This window comes from Palaemon carinicauda, chromosome 40, assembly GCF_036898095.1.
Source record: "Palaemon carinicauda isolate YSFRI2023 chromosome 40, ASM3689809v2, whole genome shotgun sequence".
Taxonomy (NCBI): domain Eukaryota; kingdom Metazoa; phylum Arthropoda; class Malacostraca; order Decapoda; family Palaemonidae; genus Palaemon; species Palaemon carinicauda.
In genome coordinates this window covers 59,274,778-59,302,330 of record NC_090764.1, presented here as the reverse complement: position 1 = coordinate 59,302,330, position 27,553 = coordinate 59,274,778, and positions in this window count along the sequence as shown.

The following is a 27,553-nucleotide window of genomic DNA, read 5'->3' as shown; positions in this document are numbered from 1 at the left end:
TCATTTTTCATATGCCATCCGGTCTTTATTCAAATTTCAATAAGGTAGTTTTGCTGTTTTTTCCTGTGTCAGTTAGGTGAAAATTCCTGTTGTACTTTATGGAAATAAACGCCATTTTTAGGTTAAAATTATCAACTGTTTTTAACTTGACCTTTACATTTTGAAATGACTAAATGAGTTATCACATGAGGTGAGATATGACTTAAGGGTAAGTTTATATTTACGTCAATCTAAAGCTATCGGTGTCAATCCTTCATTGTAATGTTCTACGGTATTACCTCCCGGTGGTCCCTAGGACGTTTTGACTTTTACAGTACTGCTCCCCCTAACTCTTTGTGAAACTGTCATTAACGTAACTGATTCAGTCCAACCACACTTGATTGGGATTTACTATTCTGCACCCTGGAGTAGCATCTGAATATCAAGGTGATATCAGTGCCGACAGTCCCAGTATAGAATAATCTTTGGACTTAAACGTGTGTGGGGAAAGCAAACCGTCTTTGTTGCGGTTCTCTAGTTTGTCAAGTGTGAGAGTGTTGGCGCTCTATCCTTCAGGCTCGGGTCCGGAAATCAGTAACGGGGAGGCCTTTCCCGGAATTATTTCCCACACTTAAATAAATAACTACTGGTCCTTCGAACTGGATCTGACACCATTGATTTGTGGAATAAGGAAATTTTAAACATTATATATTCATTTGTAGCGTTTTCGCTACATAAACATCACCCGTACCTCAAAACCTCACACACTAGCCACTTTGTAGGATGATTAAGCCCAGACTTTGATAGGTAACGATATGTACAGTGTTTTAGGACGTAATTTATGCTAACCTTTGACGAATAAAGGCACCTGTGTAACCAAGCGTTTTAGCCAGAAAGTTCTACCCTGAAGGATAACTCAGGTTTTATTTTATTTTGTTCGGATCATCGGTATATGTTGCACGTTTTTCGTATGTACTGTGAGCTTTGGAGCTGCTATTTTGATCAGTTCATTTTTCCTTTTAACCATTAATTTGTTTTCACGCTTTGGTTTACTGTTCCCCGTTATAAGTAGGCTACCTTTATCCTTGTCCTTTGTACCCCTCTCGGTGACTGTTTGTCTGTAACATTCTCTGTGCCGTGTGTTATTTAAGTTTGACTTTGTCTGCATACTTTGTTTTTTTTTTTGTGTACCTTCTGTGCCACCGTACATGTGGTCTTCCTAAGATGGCGGCCAAAGACAGTCACATTAACCGCCCACAGCAGACTGTGGAGATCCCGGCTACTTTAGACCTTAATGCTTGTCTTAAAGAACAAACGCAGGAGTTCAGATTCATTTACGAAGAGGCAAACATAACTCTGAAAGCTGTTTCCTCAATAGATTTTGCCTGTGCAACCCCTGAGGGTTTAGAGCACTGTAAAAACAAAGTAAGTAGAGTTCTTGCGGAACTTAGGGACTTTAAAACTTTGTGGAAACCTCATTAGAACAACCCCACTGTCCTGTCGAGTTATACCGATCTTGTCAGTTTGTTAACTGACGCAGAAACGATGCACCTTCCACTTGTAACACAGGGAAAAACCAACCCTTCAAATCCCCCTCAAGCGCCTAATGCTAACCCTCAGTTTGTATGCGTCTCAGTCGCTGCAGATCCTGATCCCACTCCCTTCGATGGTCATAGAGATTGTTGGGCCGGCTGGTGGAGTTTGTTTCACCAGACGGTACATGAAAACTCCAAGTACTCTCCCACAGAAAAATACAAGATTTTGTTGCGTACCCTTGAGGGACCGGCGCGTAAACTTCTCGGTAACCAAGTGTGGACAGAGGGTCTGTATGAAAGATCGATAGACAGTCTTAAGCGAGAGTATGAGTCCCCCGTTCTGACTAAACACCTCTTGATAAATGAATTTTATAAAGCATCCTCCCCTAATGATGATAGCACTGATCTCCGTCGTTGCCTCATGGAATGGGACAACACGGAAACTGAATATGTACAACTAACTGGGTCGTCTTTACCAGAGGTAATGTTAGAGCATGTTTTCACTAGTAAGCTCAAACCCTTCCACCTAGGTATAGTTTACCGAAATTACAATTGCGAGGAAGTGACCTTGGCCGAAATGAAAAGTGCCCTGTATGCTCATACTCGCATGAAGGAAATGATGAAGCTCATGACCAGCCCTGACGACGGCCCCAAATCTAATACCTGAGATAAACCCGCGTGAGCCAACCGTTACGGACTCACGCGCTCAAGGTAAATCACTTAACCAGCCTAGACCTCCTTCCTCCAACGGGAACAATCATATACCTAAACTTAAAGTTAATAACGGGCCTGTCCAGTCTGTGGATCTACAAACGACTCCTAGTCGATCAAATGGATGGCATCGCTGGCCCCAGTAATGGGACTGCTAGAGGTAAATGTATTTTTTGGGGCAATAGTGACCACGTGCAGTCCAAATGTCCCCATTTCCCCGATTCAAGAAGTAGGATATCAAAATTGCGAGAAATGAATCGTTGCACAAAATGTTTTTCCATTCAACACTTTGCCAGTAATTGCAATGCACCTATTGCTTGCCTGAACTGTCAGCAGGCTCATAAATTGCCTGTATACCCAAATCTCCTTGCAGTATCCAACCACTTCATCCAACCCATTAGTGTGTTTGCTAACAACACCCCTGACTCCCAACCCCTTAGACCTCCCATTAATAACCCCCCTAACATGCAACCCATTATCCCTCCCAGTAGCAATACCCCAGCGGTAAACCTCAATCACATTGCTTGTATCCGCAACACAACCGCGAGTGTTGAGCCTAATGACCTCGCCCCAGTTGCATTACCGACTTTCACTGCCGAATTAGTCTCCGGTAAATTTAAACACTCCACAAGAGTTTTTCTAGATTGTGGGGCACAACGTACTTTTGTGCACCCAAATGTGGTTAAATCATTAAATCTTAAACCTGTTGGACAGATGGTGTTCCAGCTTAACTCATTTGATTGTACCGAACCCCCTAAGAGTTCTGATCTGGTACAATTTAATATGAAAATCGGTAGACGGAGACATAAGATTGTGGCTATTGTTAGTGCCAATGTAGGTAAAGGCATCAATACGCCAGGTTACACCCATACTGTCCGTACGCTAGAAGATAATGGAATTCGGCTCGCGGATCAACGTCCCGATGATAGTGCTGCCGGTATTGAGATCATTCTCGGTGCCGATTATCTTCCCAGGCTCCTCAAGCGTACCCATAATATCCAAGGTGTAAACCTGTTTAGCACTCCCGCCGGTTACGTGGTATGGGGAGAGTTGCCTGATTGGTTACGTCCTGCCGTGGACCCAAGAGATGTCAGCGCAGTCACAATTACCATTAACCGAATTGATTTTGACTCACCTATGACTATAAACCCGCCTCTTGAAAACCTTTGGAAACTTGACACCATTGGTATCACTAAAGAACCCTTCAGCCATCTTGAAGAGAAAGCAGTTGATCTCTTCAAGAGAACTACTCAATACAAAACTGAAAAGTATGTTGTTCAGCTACCTTTCAAGAGTGATAAGCGTCCCGCTTCAAATTATGCTAGATCCTTTGCCCCGCTTAATGGCGATTTCACAGAAAGAGGCACTCATGATTACCTCGGTCTTGAATGGGATACTGTTAATGATACCTTGAATGTTAAAGTACCCCCTGAATTAGAGATAGGTCATTCCCACATCAACACTAAAAGAAAGGTCGTGTCCTTGTTCTCTTCCATTTATGACCCTATTGGTCTTATTTCTCCTGTTACAATTATAGGCAAACTCTTCATTCAAAAACAGTGGATGACTGACAAGGGCTGGGACACCCCTATTAACCCTGAGCAAGTTCAAGAACTGAGTGATATCATCAAAAGGTACAAAGGTCTTGAACAAATTAAAGTCCCTCGTAATGCGCATGATGGCAGTCAACCAGCATTGCACATTTTTGCCGATGCTTCCAAGCTCGCTTTCAGAGTAGCTGCTTATATAGTCACCCAGGAAGGTAATTCTCACCTCCTTACGGCTAAAGCCCGAGTCACCCCTAAACGCATGTTGGAAATGGATGAAAGTTTAACCATTCCCAAACTTGAGTTAACTGCGCTCTTACTGGGCTGTCGTTTAGCCAAACACTTGTCAGAACTGCGCCCTGGCATATACGCTTCGGTCACTGTTTGGTCCGACACTTCAACTGCCCTCCAGTGGGAATATAATTCTAAAAGTAACTCCCCTTACGTCCTTAACCGTGTGGAGGAGATAATCAACATTGAATTAACTTGTAATCTTAACCTGAAGCATGTCCCCACTAATAGCAATCCTGCGGACCTGGCATCGCGTGGTGTCACTGTCAGGCATATTCTTAAGAATAAATTTTGGCTACAAGGCCCTCCTTGGCTCAGTAACCCTTCAGAGCACCCCGATCAAAGCAGGTTCTCTATTAACCCGGAGATATGTGCATGCCCTATTCGGCTCGATCCCCCGGGAGTATGACTGTTTGATCAAGTGCCACACTGCACTCCTTCGTTTAATTCCCCAATGGATACAACCCTTGTCACAATGTTACCCTAATCTAACCAATAAATTCAACCTTCCAGCCTTAACAGTCATGTTGAAATGTTCCCAGGCCCAAAGTTATCCTAACATTCTGAAGCAAGTGCAAGGTGAAGACGTCCGTCTCAATTCGGACGAACGAGCTTTCATCGGCCAACGTAAACCTTACCTGGATAACCAAGGTCTTCTCAAAGCTAGTTCCCGTCTCAGTAATGCCCCCGTGGAATTAGATTATGTAGATCCCACTTTGCTAGAACATTATTAGCCCTTTGGACACTTATCGTCAGACATTGGGATGAACGTTTGCTGCACTGTAATACTTCAACACTCCTTGTTGAATTACGTAAACAATTTTGGGTTCCCCAAATGCGGCAGCAAATCAAGAAAGTTTTGCGCCGTTGCATCCATTACTGGAAGGTGCAAGCGGCCCCGTACCCAATGCCTCCATTAGCCCAGTATCATCCCAATCGCCTCATTTCAAGAGTGCCCATCCGAGTAACTGGCTTAGATTTCACTGGAGCTTTTAAGGTATACAATTCACATGTAGATTTTGTTTACATCTTGCTTTTTACCTGTGCAGCAACCAGAGCCGTAGCTCTAGAAGTCACAACTTCGTTAACGGTCATTGAATTTGTGCAAGCAGTGCGCAGATTTGCCGCGCGATTTGGTATGCCACACTGTATCGTCTCTGATAATGCTTCCACTTTCCAAGCTGGTCAAGCTCTTCTAACTGAACTTATGCATCACCCTGTAATTGATGGGTTTAAATCTTCTCATAACCTGACCTGGAAATTCATCACTCCCCGTGCCCCTTGGCAGGGAGGTTTTTATGAAAGGCTAATAGTCTTCACCAAACTTAATTTAAGGAAAGCCACGTATCACTTGTATCCTACCTATAATGAATTTGCCACTTTGGTACAAGAAGCCGAATGCGTCATCAACGATAGACCTTTAGTTTACTTGGATGTCAACGACGTTACTGATACCCCCTTGACTCAGAGTCATCTGCTTTACGGTCGAACCCTCTCACTTGCTCCTCAGGTCCTTATAACCGACCTCGATGACCCCACATATAGGGAAGGGAACAGCCTCCCAGCTAGTTATCAGAAACTCACGAACATGTTGCAAGTGTTTTTAAAACGATGGACCCAGGATTATGTCAATTCCCTTCGTGAAAGTCACATAAAAAATAATCGTATCCACCCTGTACCTCCTAAAATTGGAGATTTATGTTTGTTAATTTTGGATGAAGTAAATCGGGAAGATTATCCCATGGCCCGTAACCTTGAAACCTACCCCGGTCAAGATGGTCATATTAGATCTGTGAAGGTGTGCACCCCTCATGGAATATACGTGTGTCCCATTAACCATCTTATCCCATTGGAGATAAATGTCGCAGGTCCTTATATCACTGAACTGGAGCAAGGTGGTCCTGATTCGCTCACGACACCCCAGTTACCAGATCCTCCCTCAGAGGACCCTCTAAATGACGATTCTTCTGATGATGTCGCCCCTCTTCCCAAACCTGATCCTGTGTCCTCTCGAGGGCAACCTCGTAGGGCGACGGCAGATAAAGCCTGTGCCTTATTCCAGAAAGTGCTGTAAATTTGAAATGGATGGGGAATGCCCCTTCCTTCCGTACCCTCCACCTCTTGCTAGTGGACCCCCCCCCCCTTCTCTCTCGCTCTTACTTGGCAGGTGTGGAAATTCTTTCCACGCTTTATTTTAGTCAACCCCGTTATTTCATTTTTTATTTTTTGTTTGTTATTTTCTGGGTTTTACGCATCTCTTTTTTTCTTTTTTTTCCTTTGTAACCTTCATTATTATACCCTTAAATATTCATTGCTGCTAACATGTCCATCATTCCCCTGTAGTGCTTTACCTTTCATCACCTCATTTCTCTGTAGATGATTTTCTCTCATTTCGTGAGCTCACAGTACATTGCTTGACGATACAACCTGTCGGGAATTTTCGAACTGATCACTCGAAAATCCCGCCATTTAACTCCACCAACGTTACGTTAAATTGGAGGGAAGGATGAGAGAACTCGCGGGCGTTGACTCGAATAACTATGGTTTGATACGAGACTGTTTTAGAACCTAGAGAGCAACCGCCTGCTAGGGAAGGCGCGGAGGTTAAAGAAATTGAGCATTTGTAATTTATGATTCAGAAATTTAATGTCATTTTATTGTACCAGGACAAAAATATCCTATGTAGAAATTTAGATTATGAGAAAACGCAGGAAACAAAGGTGTCATCAGGACTGCGGAGCTCAGCTCAGTCTCTTTTGTCCAACGTCCTCAGCAGAAGTAAGTCCTATTAATTGTACTCTCTCTCTCCCCCCTATAGTACCCAGGTCGGTTTCCCTATAGGTTTTACAAGCGTTTTGTAAGATTTGTATCCATGTATATTTAGTTGATCCTTGTGATTGGGGATCAGTGCTGTCTTTTAAATTACGTGAGAAAGCTTCGGTATGCCATTTACCGAGGCAACTTATTGAAATACTAATTAATTTTGCTTAATTTGAGTCCGGTGCGGACTTACATTTTTTAGCAACGCATGAGGTTATTTAGTCACGTGTTTCTTTAGTATGTTGAGTAAATGTTTGGTTATGTATTTCCCTCGCATTAAATAATTATTTTTTGTAATAAGATTGTTAAAGTGTAGCTGTATTTTGTTGATTCCTGGAAGGTTTTGGGAGTCTTACCTCTTCAAGGTCTTGCTATCAGCCCTTAACATCGGGCCAAGAACGTTATTATCTGTCGAAGTGAAAATCACGACAACTGGTCCTTCAAACCGGATAGCAAGTGCTTCCCAGAGCCAGATAGGAATTCAATAAAATATGAGCTTTTAAGAGAGAGAGAGACGGACAATTAAGGTCCTCAACGTCCCGATGTGCGATCGACCACGTGTCTGGTCTTGTTAGTGCCCCCATCCTTGTAACTTAAACCTAATTCTGATCCTAGTTTGCTAAACTCCCGAAATAAAAGTAAAGTAGTCAAAATGGCAGTGGCCACGATTGTGCACATCGAGGCGTCGATGGGCCTAGTAACAGACTTGCTTAGCGAAACGCAACGAGCGCTGATTGAGACATATTCCGAGTCCGTCTATCGGAATCTAATAACGGAACTCCAGGAAGAGGTCAGACAGCTGAGAGCGCTGTACAAAAATCAGCATGTAAAACTAGAATCTAGTTTTGAAGCCCGAATCAGGCAGCTGCTGGGTGAAGCTGTAGCGGGATGTATACAAAACACAACCCCCACACCCTTGATCACTCTTACTTCCAAAATATCCCACAACACAAACTTTCCCCTTACTTTACTTTAAACTAGACTCTTGGACAGAAGGAAAATGAAAACAAAACATAGCCTTAAAACTATATTAACGCAACCAAAAACAGAACACATATCATTAAACTGACTTAACACTAGAACAAATCACTTATCACCAAACCATCCACCATATGCCATAACCCAGGAACAATCACAATTTATCATAAATTCAATAGAAAAAAAAACACACAAAATTCGCTGTATATATCGGTGCGTGATGGTACCGAAAACTCGCCAACAATCGAAAAAACAATATCCTTTTAATGTACCCAACACCGTCAGTCCACGCACAGTACCAAAAGCACACTTAAGACTAAATAAATTACTTAATACTAAACACCAATCATATTCTGCAACAAAAAATTAATGCCAAACCAAGAGAACCTCTTGGTTCACACGCAACAGTCCTTAAGCAAGTTGTAGCCTACTGGCACTGGCCAACACTATCGTACGGCCAATTCGACCATGCAATCTTATGCGGTGGTCGTCGTTATCAATTGTCGTGAGAGAAATCCGTATTTTATAGCCGGGTCATCAACGTTCAAAAATTCTGTATTTCAGCAGTCTATTCCTATATTCATTGTCCGGTCCGGGTCGTCATCATCAAGCTAATCATATACAATATACACACGGCTGGCAAACACCACCTTCCAGGCCAAACTAAAACTCCAAGGAGTATAAAGGAATCCAAAGGAGGAACTACGGCCTGCAATAAAAAAGAAAAAAAACGCTTACGAAAACTCCTAACTAAACTAAACTATCGTACTATAATCAAAGATAAACAATAAACTTTCTATCATTCACGAACGCGCCTAACAAAAATGAATAAAAACAGTACTTACTCAGAACATAAAAACACTAAACAGCCGGCTTCCGAAGAACAAAAAAATGCAGAACCGACTCCTTCTATCGTTCGAGATCCAATGCTTTCGCCCAAGACATTCATCACCACCCTATCCTAGCTAAAAAGGTAAACAAACAACCTCAATTATACCAACAATCTTTCCAACTTCAAACAATCATTCGCTAATTACCCCTTTTTCTTCAGCGCGCACCGCGGACACACAAACACACGCACACACAACCACACATAGCCTACTCTCTTGCGCACGCGCGATCTAGCAAACTAAAGCAAATTAAATTCTTTTTCTTTCTTTCTTTCTTTTTCTCTCTCTCTCTCTCTCTCTCTCTCTCTCTCTCTCTCTCTCTCTCTCTCTCTCTCTCTCTCTCTCTCTCTCTCTCTCTCTCACAAAACTATGCAAATAAACACTTTCTTTCTCTCTCTCTCTCTCTCTCTCTCACAAAACTAAGCAAATAAACACTTTCTTTCTCTTGCGGTTTGACAAAACTAAGTAAATAAACACACTCTCTCTCTCTCTCTCTCTCTCTCTCTCTCTCTCTCTCTCTCTCTCTCTCTCTCTCTCTCTCTCTCTCTCTTTAATGACAAAGCTATAGCAAATAAAATGTCTCGATTTAACAATACTAAAACAACTCTCTCTCTCTCTCTCTCTCTCTGAGACAAACTAAAGCCAATACTGTAAACAATTTCTCTCTCTCTCTCTCTCTCTCTCTCTCTCTCTCTCTCTCTCTCTCTCTGACAAAACTTAAATAAACACTCTCTCTCTCTCTCTCTCTCTCTCTCTCTCTCTCTCTCTCTCTCTCTCTCCTGATTTGGCAAAAAAAAATTAAATTAAAATTAATCCTCCACAAAGCTACACGTGCTTCTACCCTTCTATACAACCGTATAGACCAAGTGAAAAGCACTTCAATGGGGAATGTTGCTCTCCCCAGGTTGAAACCACTGCCTCTCCCCACGTTTGAAGGGGAAGTGCAGGAGTATGCTTCGTATCGTGAACTTTTCACGATTCATGTTGACAGAAGAGCCGATTTAGATGATGTATCTAGATTTACCTATTTGCTGGGGACATTGGACAAAGAGCCGCTTAGAGTCATAAAATCTTTAAGTGTAACCGCCGCGAACTATAGAATAGCGTTAGATCTACTAGACAAACAATATGGTAACGTACATCAGACGCTCGTGATTCTGCACCGAAAATTAGCTAACATATTTGTGCCGTCACTAGACCCCGTAGAGCTCAAAAGGTTCCGTTTCGAATTAACTATTATAATTGAACAAATTAAAAGGTTGAGTAAAGACGATATAGGCCAGGGCATGGTCATGAGTCTCATAAATCAAAAATTGTCAGAGGGAAAGCTCTATCGGAAAGTGGTCGAGCATTTGAGAAAATGTGATTATACGTTAGATGAGTTTTTTGACGCAATAGACTTCATTATAAGAATGCTCGAAGATGATGCGTTGCAAAGAGGCGACAAACTCGAGTATGATAAAAGAAAAGACAACAGTGTAAGACCGAAATCCACACCTCTCCACAATAATTCTTGCCCGTTTTGTAGCGAACGGCACACGCCTCACGGTTGTCGTCAAGTAACTGACGTAGCTGCCAGACGTCGCATTTTGCTTAAAAGGGGCCTTTGCTTTAATTGTACAAAGTCAGGTCATCGTAGTGATAAATGTCCCATCCAAAGTTCTTGCAAAATTTGTAATGCCAAACACCACACCGCAATTTGCGATGATCACAATGCGGGAAGACGACCGCAATCTAACCCCAATAGTAGCAATAGTCAATTAACAACGTCCCGCCCCATAGTAAATGTGACGCCTACACAGCACGAAACTGCCCCCCGTCCATCCAAAGTTAAAGTAGAATCTAAACCATGCAAAAGCGCAAAGATTGCACAGAAATCTGATGTAGACCTCCCATGTACCCTCTTGCCAACCGCGATGGCAGACATATATCGAAAACAAGGTAGTAAGCGAGTCCGCCTATTCCTTGACTCCGGGAGCCAAAGAAGCTTCATATCAGCGAAAATCGCGAGTCAATTAGGCCTACCGGTGGTAGGGCAAGTGTCATCGAATATAGCTCCATTCGGCTCCGCGGAAATAAGTGGACAGTACAATGTAGTGAGTTGTAGGGTTGAGATGGGAAAAAGATCAGTGAGGATGAAGTTAGTGGCACACGAACACGTGGACGTCCCGATACATAACGCTGGTTATGTAAAAGTCAGACAGCATCTGTTGAGCAAGGGAGTCACGTTAGCCGATCCAGCAAACCAATCAGATACCATGAAAAATGTACACATATTAGTAGGGGCTGATTATTTTAGCTATTTTATTATAGGTGTTGAGAAAGTGGATGGGATCAATCTTTTCCTGACTCATAATGGTATGTCCCCATATGGGAAGGTGCCGCAGTGGCTATTCCAAGGGGAAAAGGTTGAACAGGTAAGAATGCTCAGAGTGTGCAAAATCATGAACGAACCATATCAGTTTGATGTAGATGAATGGTGGCGTTTGGACCGTGTTGGCATCGCCCCATCTGAGCAATACACCGTTCGCGAGGCGGAAGCCATGCGAAAGGTATCGTGAAGTGTTGTGAAAAAACCTGAGGGATATCAGGTTAGCCTACCATTCGGGTCGGATGCTAGGCCAGATACGAACTATAGAAACGCTATGGCACAGTTAGAGTCGTTGCACACTAAATTCAGGAAGGATAGGGAATATTTCGAACAATACCAGGGAGTGATAGACAAATATATTGAAGCGGGTTTTATATCTGAAATAAAGGAACCTAAGGTGGAAGGTTATTATATGCCGCACTTTGGAATCAGGAAAGATAGCCCCACCAACCCCCCTTAGAATTGTGTTCAATGCTTCCACGAAATCGAAAGGTGGTAAGTCCTTGAATGAGTGCCTATTGCCTGGCCCCAATCTAGTGGAATTGGCATATCACTTAATCATAAGGTTTAGGTTGAACAGATATGCCATGTTAGCTGATATCAGCAAAGCCTTCCATCGTGTCTTGTTGGATCCTCGTGATGCCAAATACACACGATTTCTGTGGTGCGAGGCAGCAGGTCGAGCGCTTACCTTCGCCTTCAGGGTCGTGGTGTTCGGCATCACGGCAAGTCCATTTTTGTTACAACAAGTGTTAAATTATCCTTTAAAAGGGGAAGGTAGGCCAGATTTGGTAAAGTCTCTTTATGTCGATAATTATCTAGCCACTTTCGAGAATCTGGAGAGCATGAAGCAGGAGCATGAGTCTGTTAATAACATCTTAACAGGGGCGGGTATGCCTTTAGAAGGATGGGCATCCAATCACTTGGCCTTTGATAGCGAGAAAGAGTGGAGAGAGCCTGTGAGTGTGAACGTGCTTGGGTTGCGATGGACCCGAGACGTAGACCGATTGTGTGTGAAAGAAAGTAAGAAGATCTGTGAGTTGGGGGAGGGATGGGTGCCTATGAAGCGCAGGGTACTTTCCCTGTTGGTCTCAATTTACGATCTGATAGGTTTGATAAGCCCATTGTTTGTAAGAGGAAAACTTTTCCTCCAACAACTATGGGAGAATGACGTGGGTTGGGATGATGTGTTGAAAGGAGAAAAGGCTAGAGAAGCAAGTGAGTTGTTGAGTGATTTGAAAGCCGTGAGCGAAATCACTTTTCCAAGAACAATAGGTAGGAAAGGTTTAGAACTCCATATATTCACCGATGCCAGCAGTAAGGCATACGGCGCAGTAGCATATACTAGGGACGACTGCAATCAGGTAAACATAATCACCAGTAAGATGAGGATCACTCCGAAGGGAATGAACAAATTGACAATTCCAAAGCTAGAACTGCTAGCATTGTTGCTAGGCAGCAGATTAGCTAAGACCCTCAAGGAGCTGATAGAACCTCGAGAGGTAGTCATATGGACGGACAGTAAGGTCACGTTGGCATGGGTAGCATCTCCCGAGGCCAAGGACCACAAGAATGTTTTTATATCTAACCGAGTAGCGGAGATTGTTTTTCTTCAGCAGGTTTGTCAACTGAATTTGATGCATGTCCCCAGTAAACAGAACCCTGCTGATATCCTGTCCAGAGGTGCAACGACGCAACAACTGCTAGATAACTCCCTGTGGAGGAGCGGTCCAGAATTCCTCAGGACCACGGGAAAGCCTATTCCTGACAAGGAAGAAGATCCAACCCAGGAAAAAGCAACAGTCGCGGCGGTGCAGGAATTAAGAGAGGAAATGAATCCTTCCCCTCCAGGCGAGATATGGGAAATTCTGCAAAGGGAAGTAGATTTCCAATTCTTGTTAAGAGTTGTTGAAGTAATCAAAAGGTTTACGAAGATAGAACGGCATCCGTTCAGTATTGTTGTCCAATTAGAGCAAAAACTTTATTTGCCTACCGTTTATGCCTACTTAGAGGGCGGAGTCAGACCCCCTCGTGAAGTTGCTAATTTTGTCAGACAATTGAATCTAGTCTTAATAGATAGTCTCATTTGCACTAGGGGACGAGTGTCCCTAATAGAAGAAACTGATCAGTTAGTTCTCTTGCCAGCCAAAGGGCATTTAGTCAGGATGTATTTAAATTATTTACATCGGTTACATTTGGATTGTGGGGTGAATACTCTAATGGGTATCTTTCGACAGAAATGTTGGGTGGCGGGTCTACGTTCCATTGCGAAGCGAACCGTGCGACAATGTCCCGAATGTATCCTGGCCTTCCAACCTCTCACGAGACAGCCACCACCGCCCCCCCCCCCCCCCCCCTATCGAAGGAAAGGATCACTCTCACAAAACCCTTCACAGCAGTCGGAGTGGACCACACAGCAGCCATACAGACCAAAACGCGGCTGGGCTACATACTCATCGTAACATGCATGGCTAGCAGAGCCGTGTACCTTGACTTTTGTCCCTCCCTGGAAGCGGAAGAATTCGTGTTAGCACTAAGACGGTTTAGTGCCACACATGGTGCCCCGCAGCTCATCATGTCAGATAACCATCAGACTTTCAAAACTGCCAGCCACCTCCTTCAGGGACTCTACGAAGAAGATGAAGTCCAGCAGTTCTTGAGGAAAACTGGCATAAAGTGGCGGTTTCAGACGCCCCGTGCACCTTGGAAAGGTGGGTTCTTCGAGCGTTTGATAGGGGTAACGAAACAGACCCTCCAGATAGCCCTCGGAAAGAAGTACCTGCCGTGCGCCCACGTACTAACCCTCGTGAAAGAAGCAGAAGCAGTGGTGAACAATCGGCCGCTTATGTACAGCGGCGACAAGCGCGAGGATGAAGTCCTCACCCCCTCCCATTTGCTAAGAGGACACCAAGTCCACCTCATGGCACCGATCTTGCCGGACAACCACCTCAACGCGACCTTCACCGCTCGGAGGCTACGTGATCGCTACCTAAGACTGATAGATTCCTTAAAAGCCTTCAGAGAATGGTGGAGAAGAGAATACTTGAGTGCCTTGAGAGCCCGGCACAACTGTCGGTCCGGGGAACCCTCCAAGCTGCACCTCGGAGACATCGTGCTAGTTAAACAAGAGAATAAAAAAAGAGCTACGTGGCCTCTTGGACGTGTCATGGAGACGTATCCTGACGACGACGGAGTCGTGCGTTCGGCCAAAGTGTTGTTCGAGGGTGTCGAGTCCCTGCGAGCTGTCAGCCACCTGGTTCCCCTAGAAATAGCCCCCTCTGAGGATGATGATGGAGGAGAAGACGACGACGACGGCGGCGATGACGGAGAAGAGGGCGCGTACAGTTCGACAGCAGAAATGCCAGGGTCGTAGAGACGTCTGGGGATAACCAGGAAATGGCACCGGCTACGACAACTCAACAACCAGCCACAGGAACGGTCGACAACGACGAGAAAGGTGAGAACTATGCAGTTAGTGAGAGAAGTGAAAATGAAACAGAATCAAAGCAGACGAACACACAAGGACGTTCCACACGCCCATTGAGAAGGGCTGCCGCGAAGCAGCTAGAACTGATGGACAGTCTGCTGAGAAGTGACAATATATAAAGCGTAGCTGCAAACAGTGAGTGAAAAGGGGGAGTGTCCTATCTGGAAGGTAGGGAGGGTGGAGAAACAGATTGTAAGGTGTGCATGAATCTACAGAAGCTGGAAGTGCGTAGGGTGTGGAGAACGGGGACGGGATGGTTCCTCGTGCTTACAGACCGAGCGTTGCACAGAACCAGGCCCCTCCCTCTTGTACTCCATCAAGTAATAGCCTGTATGTAGCAGCACTATGAAAGTATTTCGATCAATGTGAGTAAAGGCAGAATGACTTGTGTATGGTGTGAATACATTTCAGTTGCTATTTTCTGATTTGTCTTAGGCCCATTGCCTAATTGCCTTTACATTTGAATTGTTATGTATACATTTCCATTGCTGTTTTTTACCATTTTCTGATTTGTCTTAGGCCCATTGCCTAATTGCCTTTACATTTGAACTGTTATGTATACATTTCCATTGCTGTTTTTTACCATTTTGATTTGTCTTAGGCCCATTGCCTACTTGCTTTGCCATTTGAATTGTCTGTATTATGTATGTGTACATTACTGCTATTTTCTGCTGTTTTCATACACGAATGACAAGCTGATTTGTCTTAGGCCCATTGCCTAATTGCCATTCCATTTGACTCCTTATATGTGTTATTCACGAGTACATTTCAATTGCTAATTTGCAACCTTATGATTGTCTTAGGCCCATTGCCTAATTTGAGCTGTTGTATAGGTACATTTGGATTATTATTTTGTGTACACCTGTAAGAGTTTATTGCCCCAGGGTAACATTGCTGTATGTTGTACATTGTGTATACTCTGTTCGAGTCGTTGCGGAGCGCTACGCAGCGAGCCTAACAGAGTCTTGGAGTAGTTACTCCCACCACCCCGAGTCCAGCCTTGCCCAATTGACCGACGTTTCATCGCTCCTTTATTTTGGGATGTGGAGGATGTCAGGAATTTTCGAACTGATCACTCGAAAATCCCGCCATTTAACTCTACCAACGTTACGTTAAATTAGAGGGAAGGATGGGAAAACTCGCGGGCATTGAGTCGAATGACTGTGGTTTGATACGAGACTGTTTTAGAAGCTAGAGAGCAACCGCCTGCTAGGGAAGGCGCGGAGGTTAAAGAAATTGAGCATTTGTAATTTATGATTCAGAAATTTAATGTCTTTTTATTGTACCAGGACAAAATATCCTATGTAGAAATTTAGATTATGAGAAAACGCAGGAAACAAAGGTGTCGTCAGGGCTGCGGAGCTCAGCTCAGTCTCTTTTGTCCAACGTCCTCAGCAGAAGTAAGTCCTATTAATTGTACTCTCTCTCTCCCCCCCTATAGTACCCAGGTCGGTTTCCCTATAGGTTTTACAAGCGTTTTGTAAGATTTGTATCCATGTATATTTAGTTGATCCTTGTGATTGGGATCAGTGCTGTCTTTTAAATTACGTGAGAAAGCCTCGGTATGCCATTTACCGAGGCAACTTATTGAAATACTAATTAATTTTGCTTAATTTGAGTCCGGTGCGGGCTTAGTTTTTTTAGCAACGCATGAGGTTATTTAGTCACGTGTTTCTTTAGTATGTTGAGTAAATGTTTGGTTATGTATTTCCCTCGCATTAAATATTTATTTTTTGTAATAAAATTGTTAAAGTGTAGCTGTATTTTGTTGATTCCTGGAAGGTTTTGGGAGTCTTACCTCTTCAAGGTCTTGCTATCGGCCCTTAACATCGGGCCAAGAATGTTATTATCTGTCGAAGTGAAAATCACGACACAACCGACCGTCAACAATTTTTAAGAAAACAGCACTTGGTTGCGTTCTGTTCCAAATGCTCTTGAAGCTTTGGATGTTTAACCACAATTGGTTTGTATTTAAGTAACTCTTTAATTTACGTAACTCATTGATATTGGCTTATTGCTATTTATATCTCAGTACCTATTTATAAGTCTGTTTAGCTAGGATTATTTTCTGTGTTATTGAACATCACTAAACGCCACTTAATTTTTTTGTATGTATATTAATTTTTATAAACCAGACAGTAGGATTTCTTTATAATTACTGTCCCCTGGAGTTTCAAGAATGATCCTTGTATTTATAAAAAGCACCCTTCAGCGAAACACATACTCATGAAAATTTGAAGAAGAAGAAGGACTCGACCTGCTTGAACTTGCTCAGCGCCGGGAGGAAGAAGCGTGTGAGCGGCCCACTTAAAAACCAGCAAGCGTGGAAGACGGACGTAGATATAGCCTCTTCATCTGAGACGTCGTTGTGACATAGGCGTCGGTTCGACTACCTGTTGGTCAACCATTTACTAACCAACAGTATGCCTTACTTTGAACCATTATTTACCAGATAGGCATACGAAGATAAAACACGACTGTGCAGAACTGAAGATGCACCGTGTTGTTAACAGTTTTCAAGATGCTTCCACTTCAACCAACCCTCAAGAGCGTGAGTACAAATTAGCGGTGCTCAACCTTGGCCAAGGAATTGTCTCCCCCCCCCCTTTTTTTCTAGCCTTTATTTGACGATGTGTACTTTTAGCTAGGAAGGCATGTTCAAACTGTCTGGTTTAATCATTTGTGGCGTGTCTATTACTATAATTTGTGTTCCCATTCCCCTCTCTCAAGTTTGAAATTTTTGCCCGAGAGGAATGTGTTCAAAGTAGTGAGTAGAACTTTTGGTATTATTTCAGTCACCATTTTTACTTTCATTGGTTGATTAGTTATTTGATTATTTATTTACGATTTAATTGATTTGACCATTTTCTTGGCATTTTTCATTTTTCATATGCCATCCGGTCTTTATTCAAATTTCAATTAGGCAGTTTTGCTGTTTTTTTCCTGTGTCAGTTAGGTGAAAATTCCTGTTGTACTTTATGGAAATAAACGCCATTTTTAGGTTAAAATTATCAACTGTTTTTAACTTGACCTTTACATTTTGAAATGACTAAATGAGTTATCACATGAGGTAAGATATGACTTATATGACTTAAGGGTAAATTTATATTTACGTCAATCTAAAGCTATCGGTGTCAATCCTTTATTGTAATGTTCTACGGTATTACCTCCCGGTGGTCCCTAGGACGTTTTGACTTTTACAGTACTACTCCCCCTAACTCTTTGTGAAACTGTCGTTAACGTAACTGATTCAGTCCAACCACACTTGATTGGGATTTACTATTCTGTGCCCTGGAGTAGCGTCTGAACATCAAGGTGATATCGGTGCCGAATAATCTTTGGATTTAAACGTGTGTAGTGAAAGCAAACCGTCTTCGTTGCGGTTCTCTAGTTTGTCAAGTGTGAGAGTGTTGGCGTTGTATCCTTCAGGCTCGGGTCCGGAAATCAGAAACGGGGAGGCCTTTCCCGGAATTATTTCCCACAATGCCCATCGCACTAGCCCATTGCTAACTGATCATTAACTCATTAAGTTTTAGCAAGTCAGAATAGGTAGGATTATTGTATATATAAATTCCCTTAAAGCAGTAAGATTTCTCTAAATATTTTGTACAAAATCCTACCTCCTATGCACTCCTTACAACAATATATTGCCCTGTCCTTATGTCCCGATATGGTACCTCCACTGGGTTACCCTGTGCTCAACATCCGTCACCTGTTTTAGAAGGTGAAGCCAGGTAAACCCTCATGACACTAGCGTCGCCCCATTCGTTCAGAAGCTATTATTGTGACCGGCTGACCGACCTGGTCAGTGAATCTGCACCTCTGGCTCACCCTGCCCCCCTCCCAAAACTCGACTCACACAGAGACCTGTGGCTGGAGATAGTGAAGGAGACGAGCCTGGGAGACTCTATCTACCACAAGCAAGGATTCCAGGGGTGGGCCAGTCAAGGGTGCATTGGGCAAACTGCACCTATTTGGTCAACAGCCATTTGAGGACAAGGACTAGCTTTTGTAAGGAGCGCAGGTAAAATCACGTGGCCACTTAGTTTTTCCCCCATTTTTAGCTTAGATTAATTTTTTCTTAATTTAGGTTTAACTGGTTGTTACCTATTTCGGGTTGTGTTCAGTGGGATTGTGTGTACAGCTTTTACGTATGTTTGCTTTCGAGACTAGCACAGTCTCTGGGTGACATGGGCTGCGTGTCCAACCCCCATTTCAACTATTAACCACTGTAAAAGACCTCGAGTCTAATCAACTATATTATTTGTTATTTTTTGTTTTTTTGCATTTCTTTTTATTACATTTTGTGTTTAATGTTCAGATGTCCATTCCTTTAATGTAAATTTGTATAATAAATTAAGATTAGGTTAATTAAACCTCGTCGTATTTCTACTCCTCCATTTATTTGATTATGTCTATTGTGAATATTTAATCTCGGGACAGTATACCCGATATTTTGAAAGGAGCAAGTAACTTAGATTAAGTATGTTAGCGAGTGACTTAGTATTGAATCTATCTGTTTCGAAGGTAAAGATCCCTATCTTTAATTTTTACTTTACATTATATCACTGCTCCCATTTTTGCCATTGTCTCAATAATTACTTAACGTAAGATTCCTCTCCAGCATCTCACTGGGGTCCCTGGGACAGAGTCGAAACAGAGCCTAAGAGTGTAGATGACCTTAGACCTGACAAGGCTAGAGTAGGCCACCACATTACCTTTATTATTACGTGTGGAGTTTCTAGGCCTCTGGACAGAGTAAGATTTCCTTTTTTGCATTTAAGATGGTGAGAGAGCTACGTCAGTAAAGTTATTAACAGGGTGATTGTGCCCTGAGCGATAGTGCTCCTTGTCCTCCCATGTTGATCTTTTAGGAACTGACGTAGGGATTCTTTCCTGGACCAACAAGTTCCCACTCAACAATTTAAATAAAAATCTCCACAAAGTTAATGAATTGGCTTTCAAGTCGGCAATGTGAAAAAGTAAACGTGAAAACGGTACAGTAATGAAGACAACCAGCAAGAGGTAGGTTCTGTAATATTATCCCTGAAAAATAAGAATAAAGAGATAAACAAGAAATTACCAATGAAAAGTTGAAAAACATGGACCAAGACATGATGAATAGCTTGAGAGAAATTATAAATGAAATTGAAGAGAGATTAGAAATGTCTGATGAATGGGATGGACTAGTTATGTTCAATAGTCATGGACAAAGCCAGTTTAGTTCAATAAGTGAGAAGACGATAACCCTAATTAGAAACATTAGAATAGAAGCCTTAATTTATGTAGATGATATAATGCTCCCTAGCAACAATCGATACAAAGTAGAAAGAGCCATTAGCAACTTCGGAAGTTTGGAAGAAATGAAGAGATTTACGTTTAGCACAAATCCACAGAAGTCTGTGGTGTTAGTAATTAGAAAAAAAAGGTTAATAAGGTGAATGGAGTGCTTAGAAATGAAAGGATACAACAGTTAAGGAATATAAATACCTAGGAGAATGGTACTCATAAAAAGGAAACCATAGTCTTAGCATAAGGCAACAAAAATTAGAATACATGGTACAGGAAGTTAGGAAGTATGGAGACAGTAACAGAGTAGGAGATTTGGCACTGCTGGTGAGAATAAAGATTTATGAGACAGTAGTAGCCTAGTACCTACAATGTTTGCAAATATTAAGACATAGGGTGTCAGGAATTTCGACCTGATCAATCGAAGTTCCCGCCATTTGACTTCGCCTACGATTACGTCAAATTGGAGGGAGAGGAGAGAACTCGCGGGCGAATGAATGTCGTTCAAGACGAGAATGTTTAGAACCAAAAAGAGAAACCGCCTGGTAGGGGAGGTGCTGAGACTAAAGAAATCAATCACTTGTAATTTAAGATTAAGAAAAATAACGTCATTCTATTGTAACATGATAAAAAAATCCAATCTAGAAATTTAGGTTCAGGAAAAATTGCGCGAGAAAGGTGACGTCGGAAACTGTAGAGGCTTGCTCTGTCTGTTTGATCCGACGTCCCCAACCACAGTAAGTCCTATCTAATTGTTCTTTTTGGGCTCAAGCCATGGCGTCCTGATGGAAGGTTCCTTTTTGGTAGCTTCCTTGGGTATATAACTACTAAGATATTCCCAGAGAATTTAACCACAGGTTATCACAGAATTCTAACTTCTGGAGCGAGTATCCTAAAGGTTTCCCTTTAAGACATCGTATATCAACAGGGGACGCATGTATTAACGCGCCAAATAGCTATCTGCACCCCATACAGAGTTAACATTTCGATATGGAGGGACGGAGAATAGCTGGGGAGCTGTTCCACAGCTAATCTCGTCCGTGGCTACTTTTGGTACTCGAGACGTAAACAAACGGGCGCCATTGCTAAATGACGTCACGTCCGTCCTCATCCTTCATTTAGTAGCTTGCCTTACCGTTCCATTAGTAACCATGCTGTCTTCTTGCATATCACAGATTTCCAGCATGCTACGTGTATCTTAGCACGGCCGGTTACCGGAAACCGTTACCCTATGGGATCTTCTACGTTCCCAATCCTTGGGTCTGAGTGGCCTCAGTCCCAGTTCTATATCCTTGGCAGTCCCCCCTAGAATTCCCACTGCCTTCACGGCATGCTATGTTGAATTCTGCCCTGTGTCCTCGGTCACAACAAATTGCCATCAGGACGCCATGGCTATCTCACCCAAAAATAGATTTTTCGCTTCGCTCAAAATCCGTTCTCTCCCCACCCCTAGTGTACCCAGGTCGGTTTCCATGTAGGTCTTGATAGAGTTATTGTAAAGTTTGTATCTGTTAATATTTTGTCGATCCTTGTGCCAGGGGATCAGTGTTATTGTGTAAAGTACGTCTAAAGATCTCGGTAATAGGTTTATCGAGATAACTTTATAAATGTTCAATTAATTTTGCTAATATCTTGAGTCCGAAGTGGACATAGTTTTTTTTGGTCTCGCACATGTTCTTGTATGTCAAGTAAAGGTTCATTTTTCATGTTTCTCGTATTAGATTATTATTTTTATAATAAAATTTGTTAAAATATAGCCATATTCTATTTACTTCCCCAATGGTTTTGTGAGGTTTGTCCTTAAGACCTTGTGATCAGCCCAGTCCATCGGGCTATTTAGTTTAAACCGGTGAAATTTCGCCACATTTGGTCCTTCGAACCGGATCACAAGTGCTTCCCAGAGCCGGACGGGACTAATTAGAGTATGAGTTTTTGAGGGTGGGAGAGAAGTAACAATTAAAGGTTCGTCTACGTCACGATGTACGATCGCCCACGTGGGTCAGTTTGAGTCCCTTCTTAACGTAAAATTACCTTTCTTTCCTTGCCTTGCCAAACCCCCCCAAACATAAAGTAAAGTTCATTAAGATGGCTGTGTCCACGATCGTTCATATTGAGGCGTCGATGGGCCTAGTGGAAGACTTACTAGGCGAAACGCAAAGGGCGCTGATGGAGACCTACTCCGAGTCCGTTTACCAGAATTTGGTAACGGAGTTGCAGGCAGAGGTCCGACAGCTTAAAGAGCTATACAAAAGCCAGCGCGTTAAATTAGAATCTAGTATCGAAGCCCGAATTAGGCATATGTTAGGTGAAGCGACACGTGCTTCCACCCTATTGTATAATAGAATAAATAAAGTGAAAGGCCCTTCAACGGGGAATGTTGCCCTCCCCAGGTTGAAGCCGCTGCCTCTCCCCACGTTTGAAGGGGAAGTGCAAGAGTACGCATCGTACCGTGAACTATTCACGATCCACGTGGATCGAAGAGCTGATTTAGACGAAGTGTCTAAATTCACGTATTTATTGGGGACGTTGGGCAAAGAGCCGCTTAGGATCATCAAATCTCTAAGTGTAACCGCCGCGAACTATAGTGTAGCATTAGACCTATTAGATAAGCAATATGGCAACGTGCACCAAACACTCGTGATTCTGCACCGTAAATTAGCCAACATCTTTGTGCCGTCACTAGACCCAGTAGAACTCAAAAGGTTCCGTTTTGAGTTGACCATCATTATTGAACAAATTAAAAGACTGAGTACCAATGACTTAAGCCAGGGCATGGTCATGAGCCTCATTAATCAAAAACTGTCAGAGGGAAAACTCTACCGCAAAGTGGTAGAGCATTTGAGAAAATGCGACTACACGTTGGACGAGTTTTTTGAGGCAATAGATTTTGTGAGAATGCTAGAAGACGATGCGTTGCAGAGAGGCAACAGTCTTGAGAGTGACAAAAGACCAGACAGTAGTGTAAGACCGAAAACCCATCCCATCCACCATAATTCCTGCCCATTTTGTAGCGAACGGCATCCGCCTCACGGATGTCGCCAAGTGACTGACGTAACTGCTAGACGTCGTATTTTGCTAAAAAGGGGTCTTTGTTTTAATTGCACGAAATCAGGCCATCGTAGCGATAAATGTCCCGTTTCAAATTCCTGTAGAAACTGTAATGCTAAGCACCACACTGCAATTTGTGATGCGGGTAGACCGCAATCAATCCTTAGTCATAGTAGTAGCCTAATAGTCAATCAACAACGTCCCGCCCCGTAGTAAATGCGACGCCTGCGCAGAACGAAACTGCCCCCCGTCCATCCAAAGTTAAAGTAGAATCTAAACCATGCACAAGCGCAAAGATTGCGCAGAGGTCTGATGTGGACCTCCCATGCACTATCTTGCCAACAGCCATGGCAGGTATTCAACAAAAGCAAGGTAGTAAGCGAGTCCGCCTATTTCTCGACTCAGGAAGCCAGAGGAGCTTCATCTCAGCAAAAATTGCCCGTCAATTAGACCTACCGGTGGTAGGAAGAGTATCCTTGAATATAGCTCCGTTTGGTTCCGAGGAAATAAGCGGACAATACGATGTAGTAAGTTGCAGGGTTGAAATGGGGAAAAGAATCGTGCATATGAAGTTGGTGGCACACGAACATGTGGACGTCCCGATACATAACGTGGGTTATGTAAAGGTCCGACAGCATCTGTTGACCAAGGGAGTCACGTTAGCCGATCCAGCAAACCAATCAGATACCATGAAGAACGTTCACATTTTAGTTGGGGCTTATTATTTTAGCTATTTTATCATAGGTGTTGAAAAAGTAGATGGGATAAATCTCTTCTTGACGCATAATGGTATGTCCCCGTACGGGAAGGTGCCACAGTGGCTGTTCCAAGGGGAAAAGGTCGAACAAGTAAGAACGTTGAGAGTGTGCAGAATCACGGACGAGCCATATCCGTGTGATGTAGACGAGTGGTGGCGATTAGACCGTGTTGGCATCGCCCCATCTGAGCAATAGCCTACACTGTTCGCGAGGCCGAGGCCATGCGAAAGGTATCGCAAAGCGTTGTAAGGAAACCTGAGGGATATCAGGTTAGCCTACCATTCGGGTTGGATGCTAGGCCAGAAACAAATTATCGTAACGCTGTGGCGCAGTTAGAGTCGTTGCAGACCAAATTCAGAAAGGATAGGAAATATTTTGAACAATATCAGGGAGTGATAGATAAATATATCGAAGCAGGTTTTATATCAGAGGTGAAAAATCCCATAGTAGAAGGTTATTACATGCCACACTTTGGTGTTAAGAAAGACAGCCGTACCACCCCCCTTAGAATCGTGTTCAATGCCTCGGCAAAGTCAAAGGGATGCAAGTCATTGAATGAATGTCTCTTACCTGGGCCCAATTTGGTAGAGGTAGCATATAGTTTAATTATAAGGTTTAGGTTGAACCGATATGCCATGTTAGCCGACATAAGTAAAGCATTCCATCGTGTTTTGTTAGATCCTCGTGATGCCAAATACACACGATTTCTGTGGCGCGAGGCAGCTGGTCGAGCGCTTACCTTCGCCTTTAGAGTCGTAGTGTTCGGCATCACAGCTAGTCCATTTTTGCTACAACAGATATTAAATTGTCATTTTAAAGAGGAAGGGCGCCCAGATTTAGTAAAATCCTTTTATGTCGATAACTATCTAGCCACGTTTGAGGATTTAGAACATATGAGGCGAGAGCATGAGTCTGTTCATAACATCTTAAAAGGGGCGGGTATGCCCTTAGAAGGGTGGGCAAGCAATCACTTGGCCTTCGATAGCGAGAAACAGTGGAGTGAGCCTATGAGTGCGAACGTGCTCGGGCTGCGATGGGCCCGGGACGTGGACAGATTATGTGTGAAAGAAAGTAAAAGGATCTGTGAGTTGGGGGAGGGATGGGTGCCTACGAAGCGTAGGGTACTTTCCCTATTAGTCTCCATTTATGATCCGATAGGTTTGATAAGCCCATTATTTGTAAGGGGAAAACTTTTCCTTCAACAACTATGGGAGGATAATGTAGGTTGGGATGATGTGTTAGGAGAAGAAAGGGCTAAACAGGCAAGTGAATTGTTGAATGATTTGAAAGCGGTGAGCGACATCACCTTTCAAAGATCGATAGGAAGAAGGGGCTTAGAACTTCACGTGTTCACCGATGCCAGCAGTAAGGCATATGGAGCAGTGGCATATACCAGGGACGAATGCAATCGGGTAAGTTTGGTTACCAGTAAAACAAGGATCACTCCGAAAGGGATGAGCAAACTGACGATCCCTAAGTTAGAGCTACTGGCCTTGTTGTTAGGCAGCAGACTAGCAAGAACACTCAAGGAACTGATCGAGCCACGGGAAATAGTAATGTGGACCGACAGTAAGGTAACGTTGGCATGGGTAGCATCTCCCGATGCCAGGTCTAATAAAAATGTGTTTGTTTCTAACAGAGTGGCGGAGATTATTTTTATTCAGCAGGTTTGTAGTTTCAGTCTGAACCATGTCCCTAGTCATCAGAACCCTGCCGATATCCTATCCCGAGGTGCAACGGCTCAACAATTGCAAGCTAATTCCCTGTGGAGGAACGGTCCAGAATTCCTCAGGACCACGGGAAAGCCTGTTCCTTGCAGGGAAGAAGATCCACTACATCAAACTCACGTAGTAGCGGCGGTACAGGAGTTAAGGGAGATGTGTCCTACCCCCCCCCCCCCAGGCGAGATTTGGGACATCCTGAAAAGGGAAGTAGGGTTCCAATTCTTGTTGAGAGTAGCCAGACTAGTTTTAAAGTTTGCTAAGATAGAACGGCATCCGTTCAGTATTGTTGTCCAGTTAGAGCAAAAACATTATTTGCCTACTGTTTATGCCTACTTAGAGGGCGGAGTCAGACCCCCTCGTGAAGTTGCTAATTTTGTCAGACAATTAAATCTAGTTTTAGTAGATAATTTCATCTGCACCAGGGGACGAGTGTCCCATGTAGGAGAAACTGATCAGTTAATTCTCTTGCCAGCCAAAGGGCATTTAGTTAGGATGTATTTGAATTATTTACATCAGTTACATTTGGATTGTGGGGTGAATACTCTAATAGGTATCTTTCGACAGAAATGTTGGGTGGCGGGTCTACGTTCCATTGTGAAGCGAACCGTGCGGCAATGCCCCGAATGCAAGCTAGCCTTCCAGCCTCTAACGAGACAGCCACCACCACCCCCCCTGCCAAAGGAAAGGATCGCCCTCACAAAACCCTTCACAGCGGTCGGAGTGGACCACACAGCAGCGATTCAAACTGAGACACGGCCAGGATATATACTTATCATAAACTGCATGGCTAGCAGAGCCGTGTATCTTGACTTCTGTCCCTCTTTGGAAGCAGAAGAATTCATGTTGGCACTAAGACGGTTTAGTGCCACCCATGGTGCCCCACAGCTCATCATGTCCAATAACCATCAAACCTTCAAGGCTGCCAGCCACCTCCTGCAGGGACTTTACGAGGAAGATGAAATCCAGCAGTTCCTGAGGAAAACTGGCATAAAGTGGCGGTTTCAGATGCCCCGTGCACCTTGGAAAGGTGGGTTCTTCGAGCGTTTGATAGGAGTAACGAAACGGACGCTCCAGATAGCCCTCAGAAAGAAGTACCTGCCGGACGCCCACGTGCTAACCCTCGTGAAAGAAGCAGAAGCAGTGGTGAATAATCGGCCGCTTATGTACAGCGGTGACGAGCGCGAGGATGAAGTTCCTCACCCCCTCCCATTTGATAAAAGGACACCAAGTCCACTTCATGGCACCAATCTTACCGGACGACCATCTCAACGCAACTTTCACCTCTCGGAAGCTACGTGATCGTTACATAAGATTGACAGATTCACTCAAGGCGTTTAGAGAACGATGGAGAAGGGAATACTTGAGTGCCTTGAGAGCCCGGCACGACTGTCAGCCCGGGGAACCCTCCAAGCTGCACCCTGGAGACATCGTGCTAGTTAAGCAGGAGAATAAGAAAAGAGCGACATGGCCTCTGGGACGTGTCGTGGAGACGTATCCTGACGACGACGGAGTCGTACGTTCGGCTAAAGTGTTGTTTGAGGGTGTTGAGTTGCTGCGAGCTGTCAGCCACCTGGTTCCCCTAGAAATAGCCCCCTCTGAGGATGACGATGGAGGAGAAGACGAAGACGGCGATGACGGAGAAGAGGGCGCGTGCAGTTCAACAGCCGGAATGCCAGGGATAGAGGAGACGTCTGGGGACGACCAGGGTATGGCATCAGCTACGACAACTCAACAACCAGCCACAGGAACGGACGACAACGACGAGAAAGGTGAGAACTATGCAGTTAGTGAGAGAAGTGAAAATGAAACTGAATCAGAGCAGACGAACGCACAAGGACGTTCTGCACGCCCATTGAGAAGGGCTGCCGCGAAACAGCGAGAATTGATGGACTGTCTGCTGAAAGGTGACGATATATAAAACGTAGCTGTAAACAATGAGTGAAAAGGGGGCGTGTCCTATCTGGAAGGTAGGGAGGGTGGAGTTTGTGAGGTGTGCATGAATCTGCGGAAGTTGGAAGTGCGTAGGGGGTGGAGAACGGGGACGGGATGGTCTCTCGTGCGTACAGACCGAGCGTTGCACAGAACCAGCCCGCTCCCTCTTGTACTCTATTAAGTAACAGCCTGC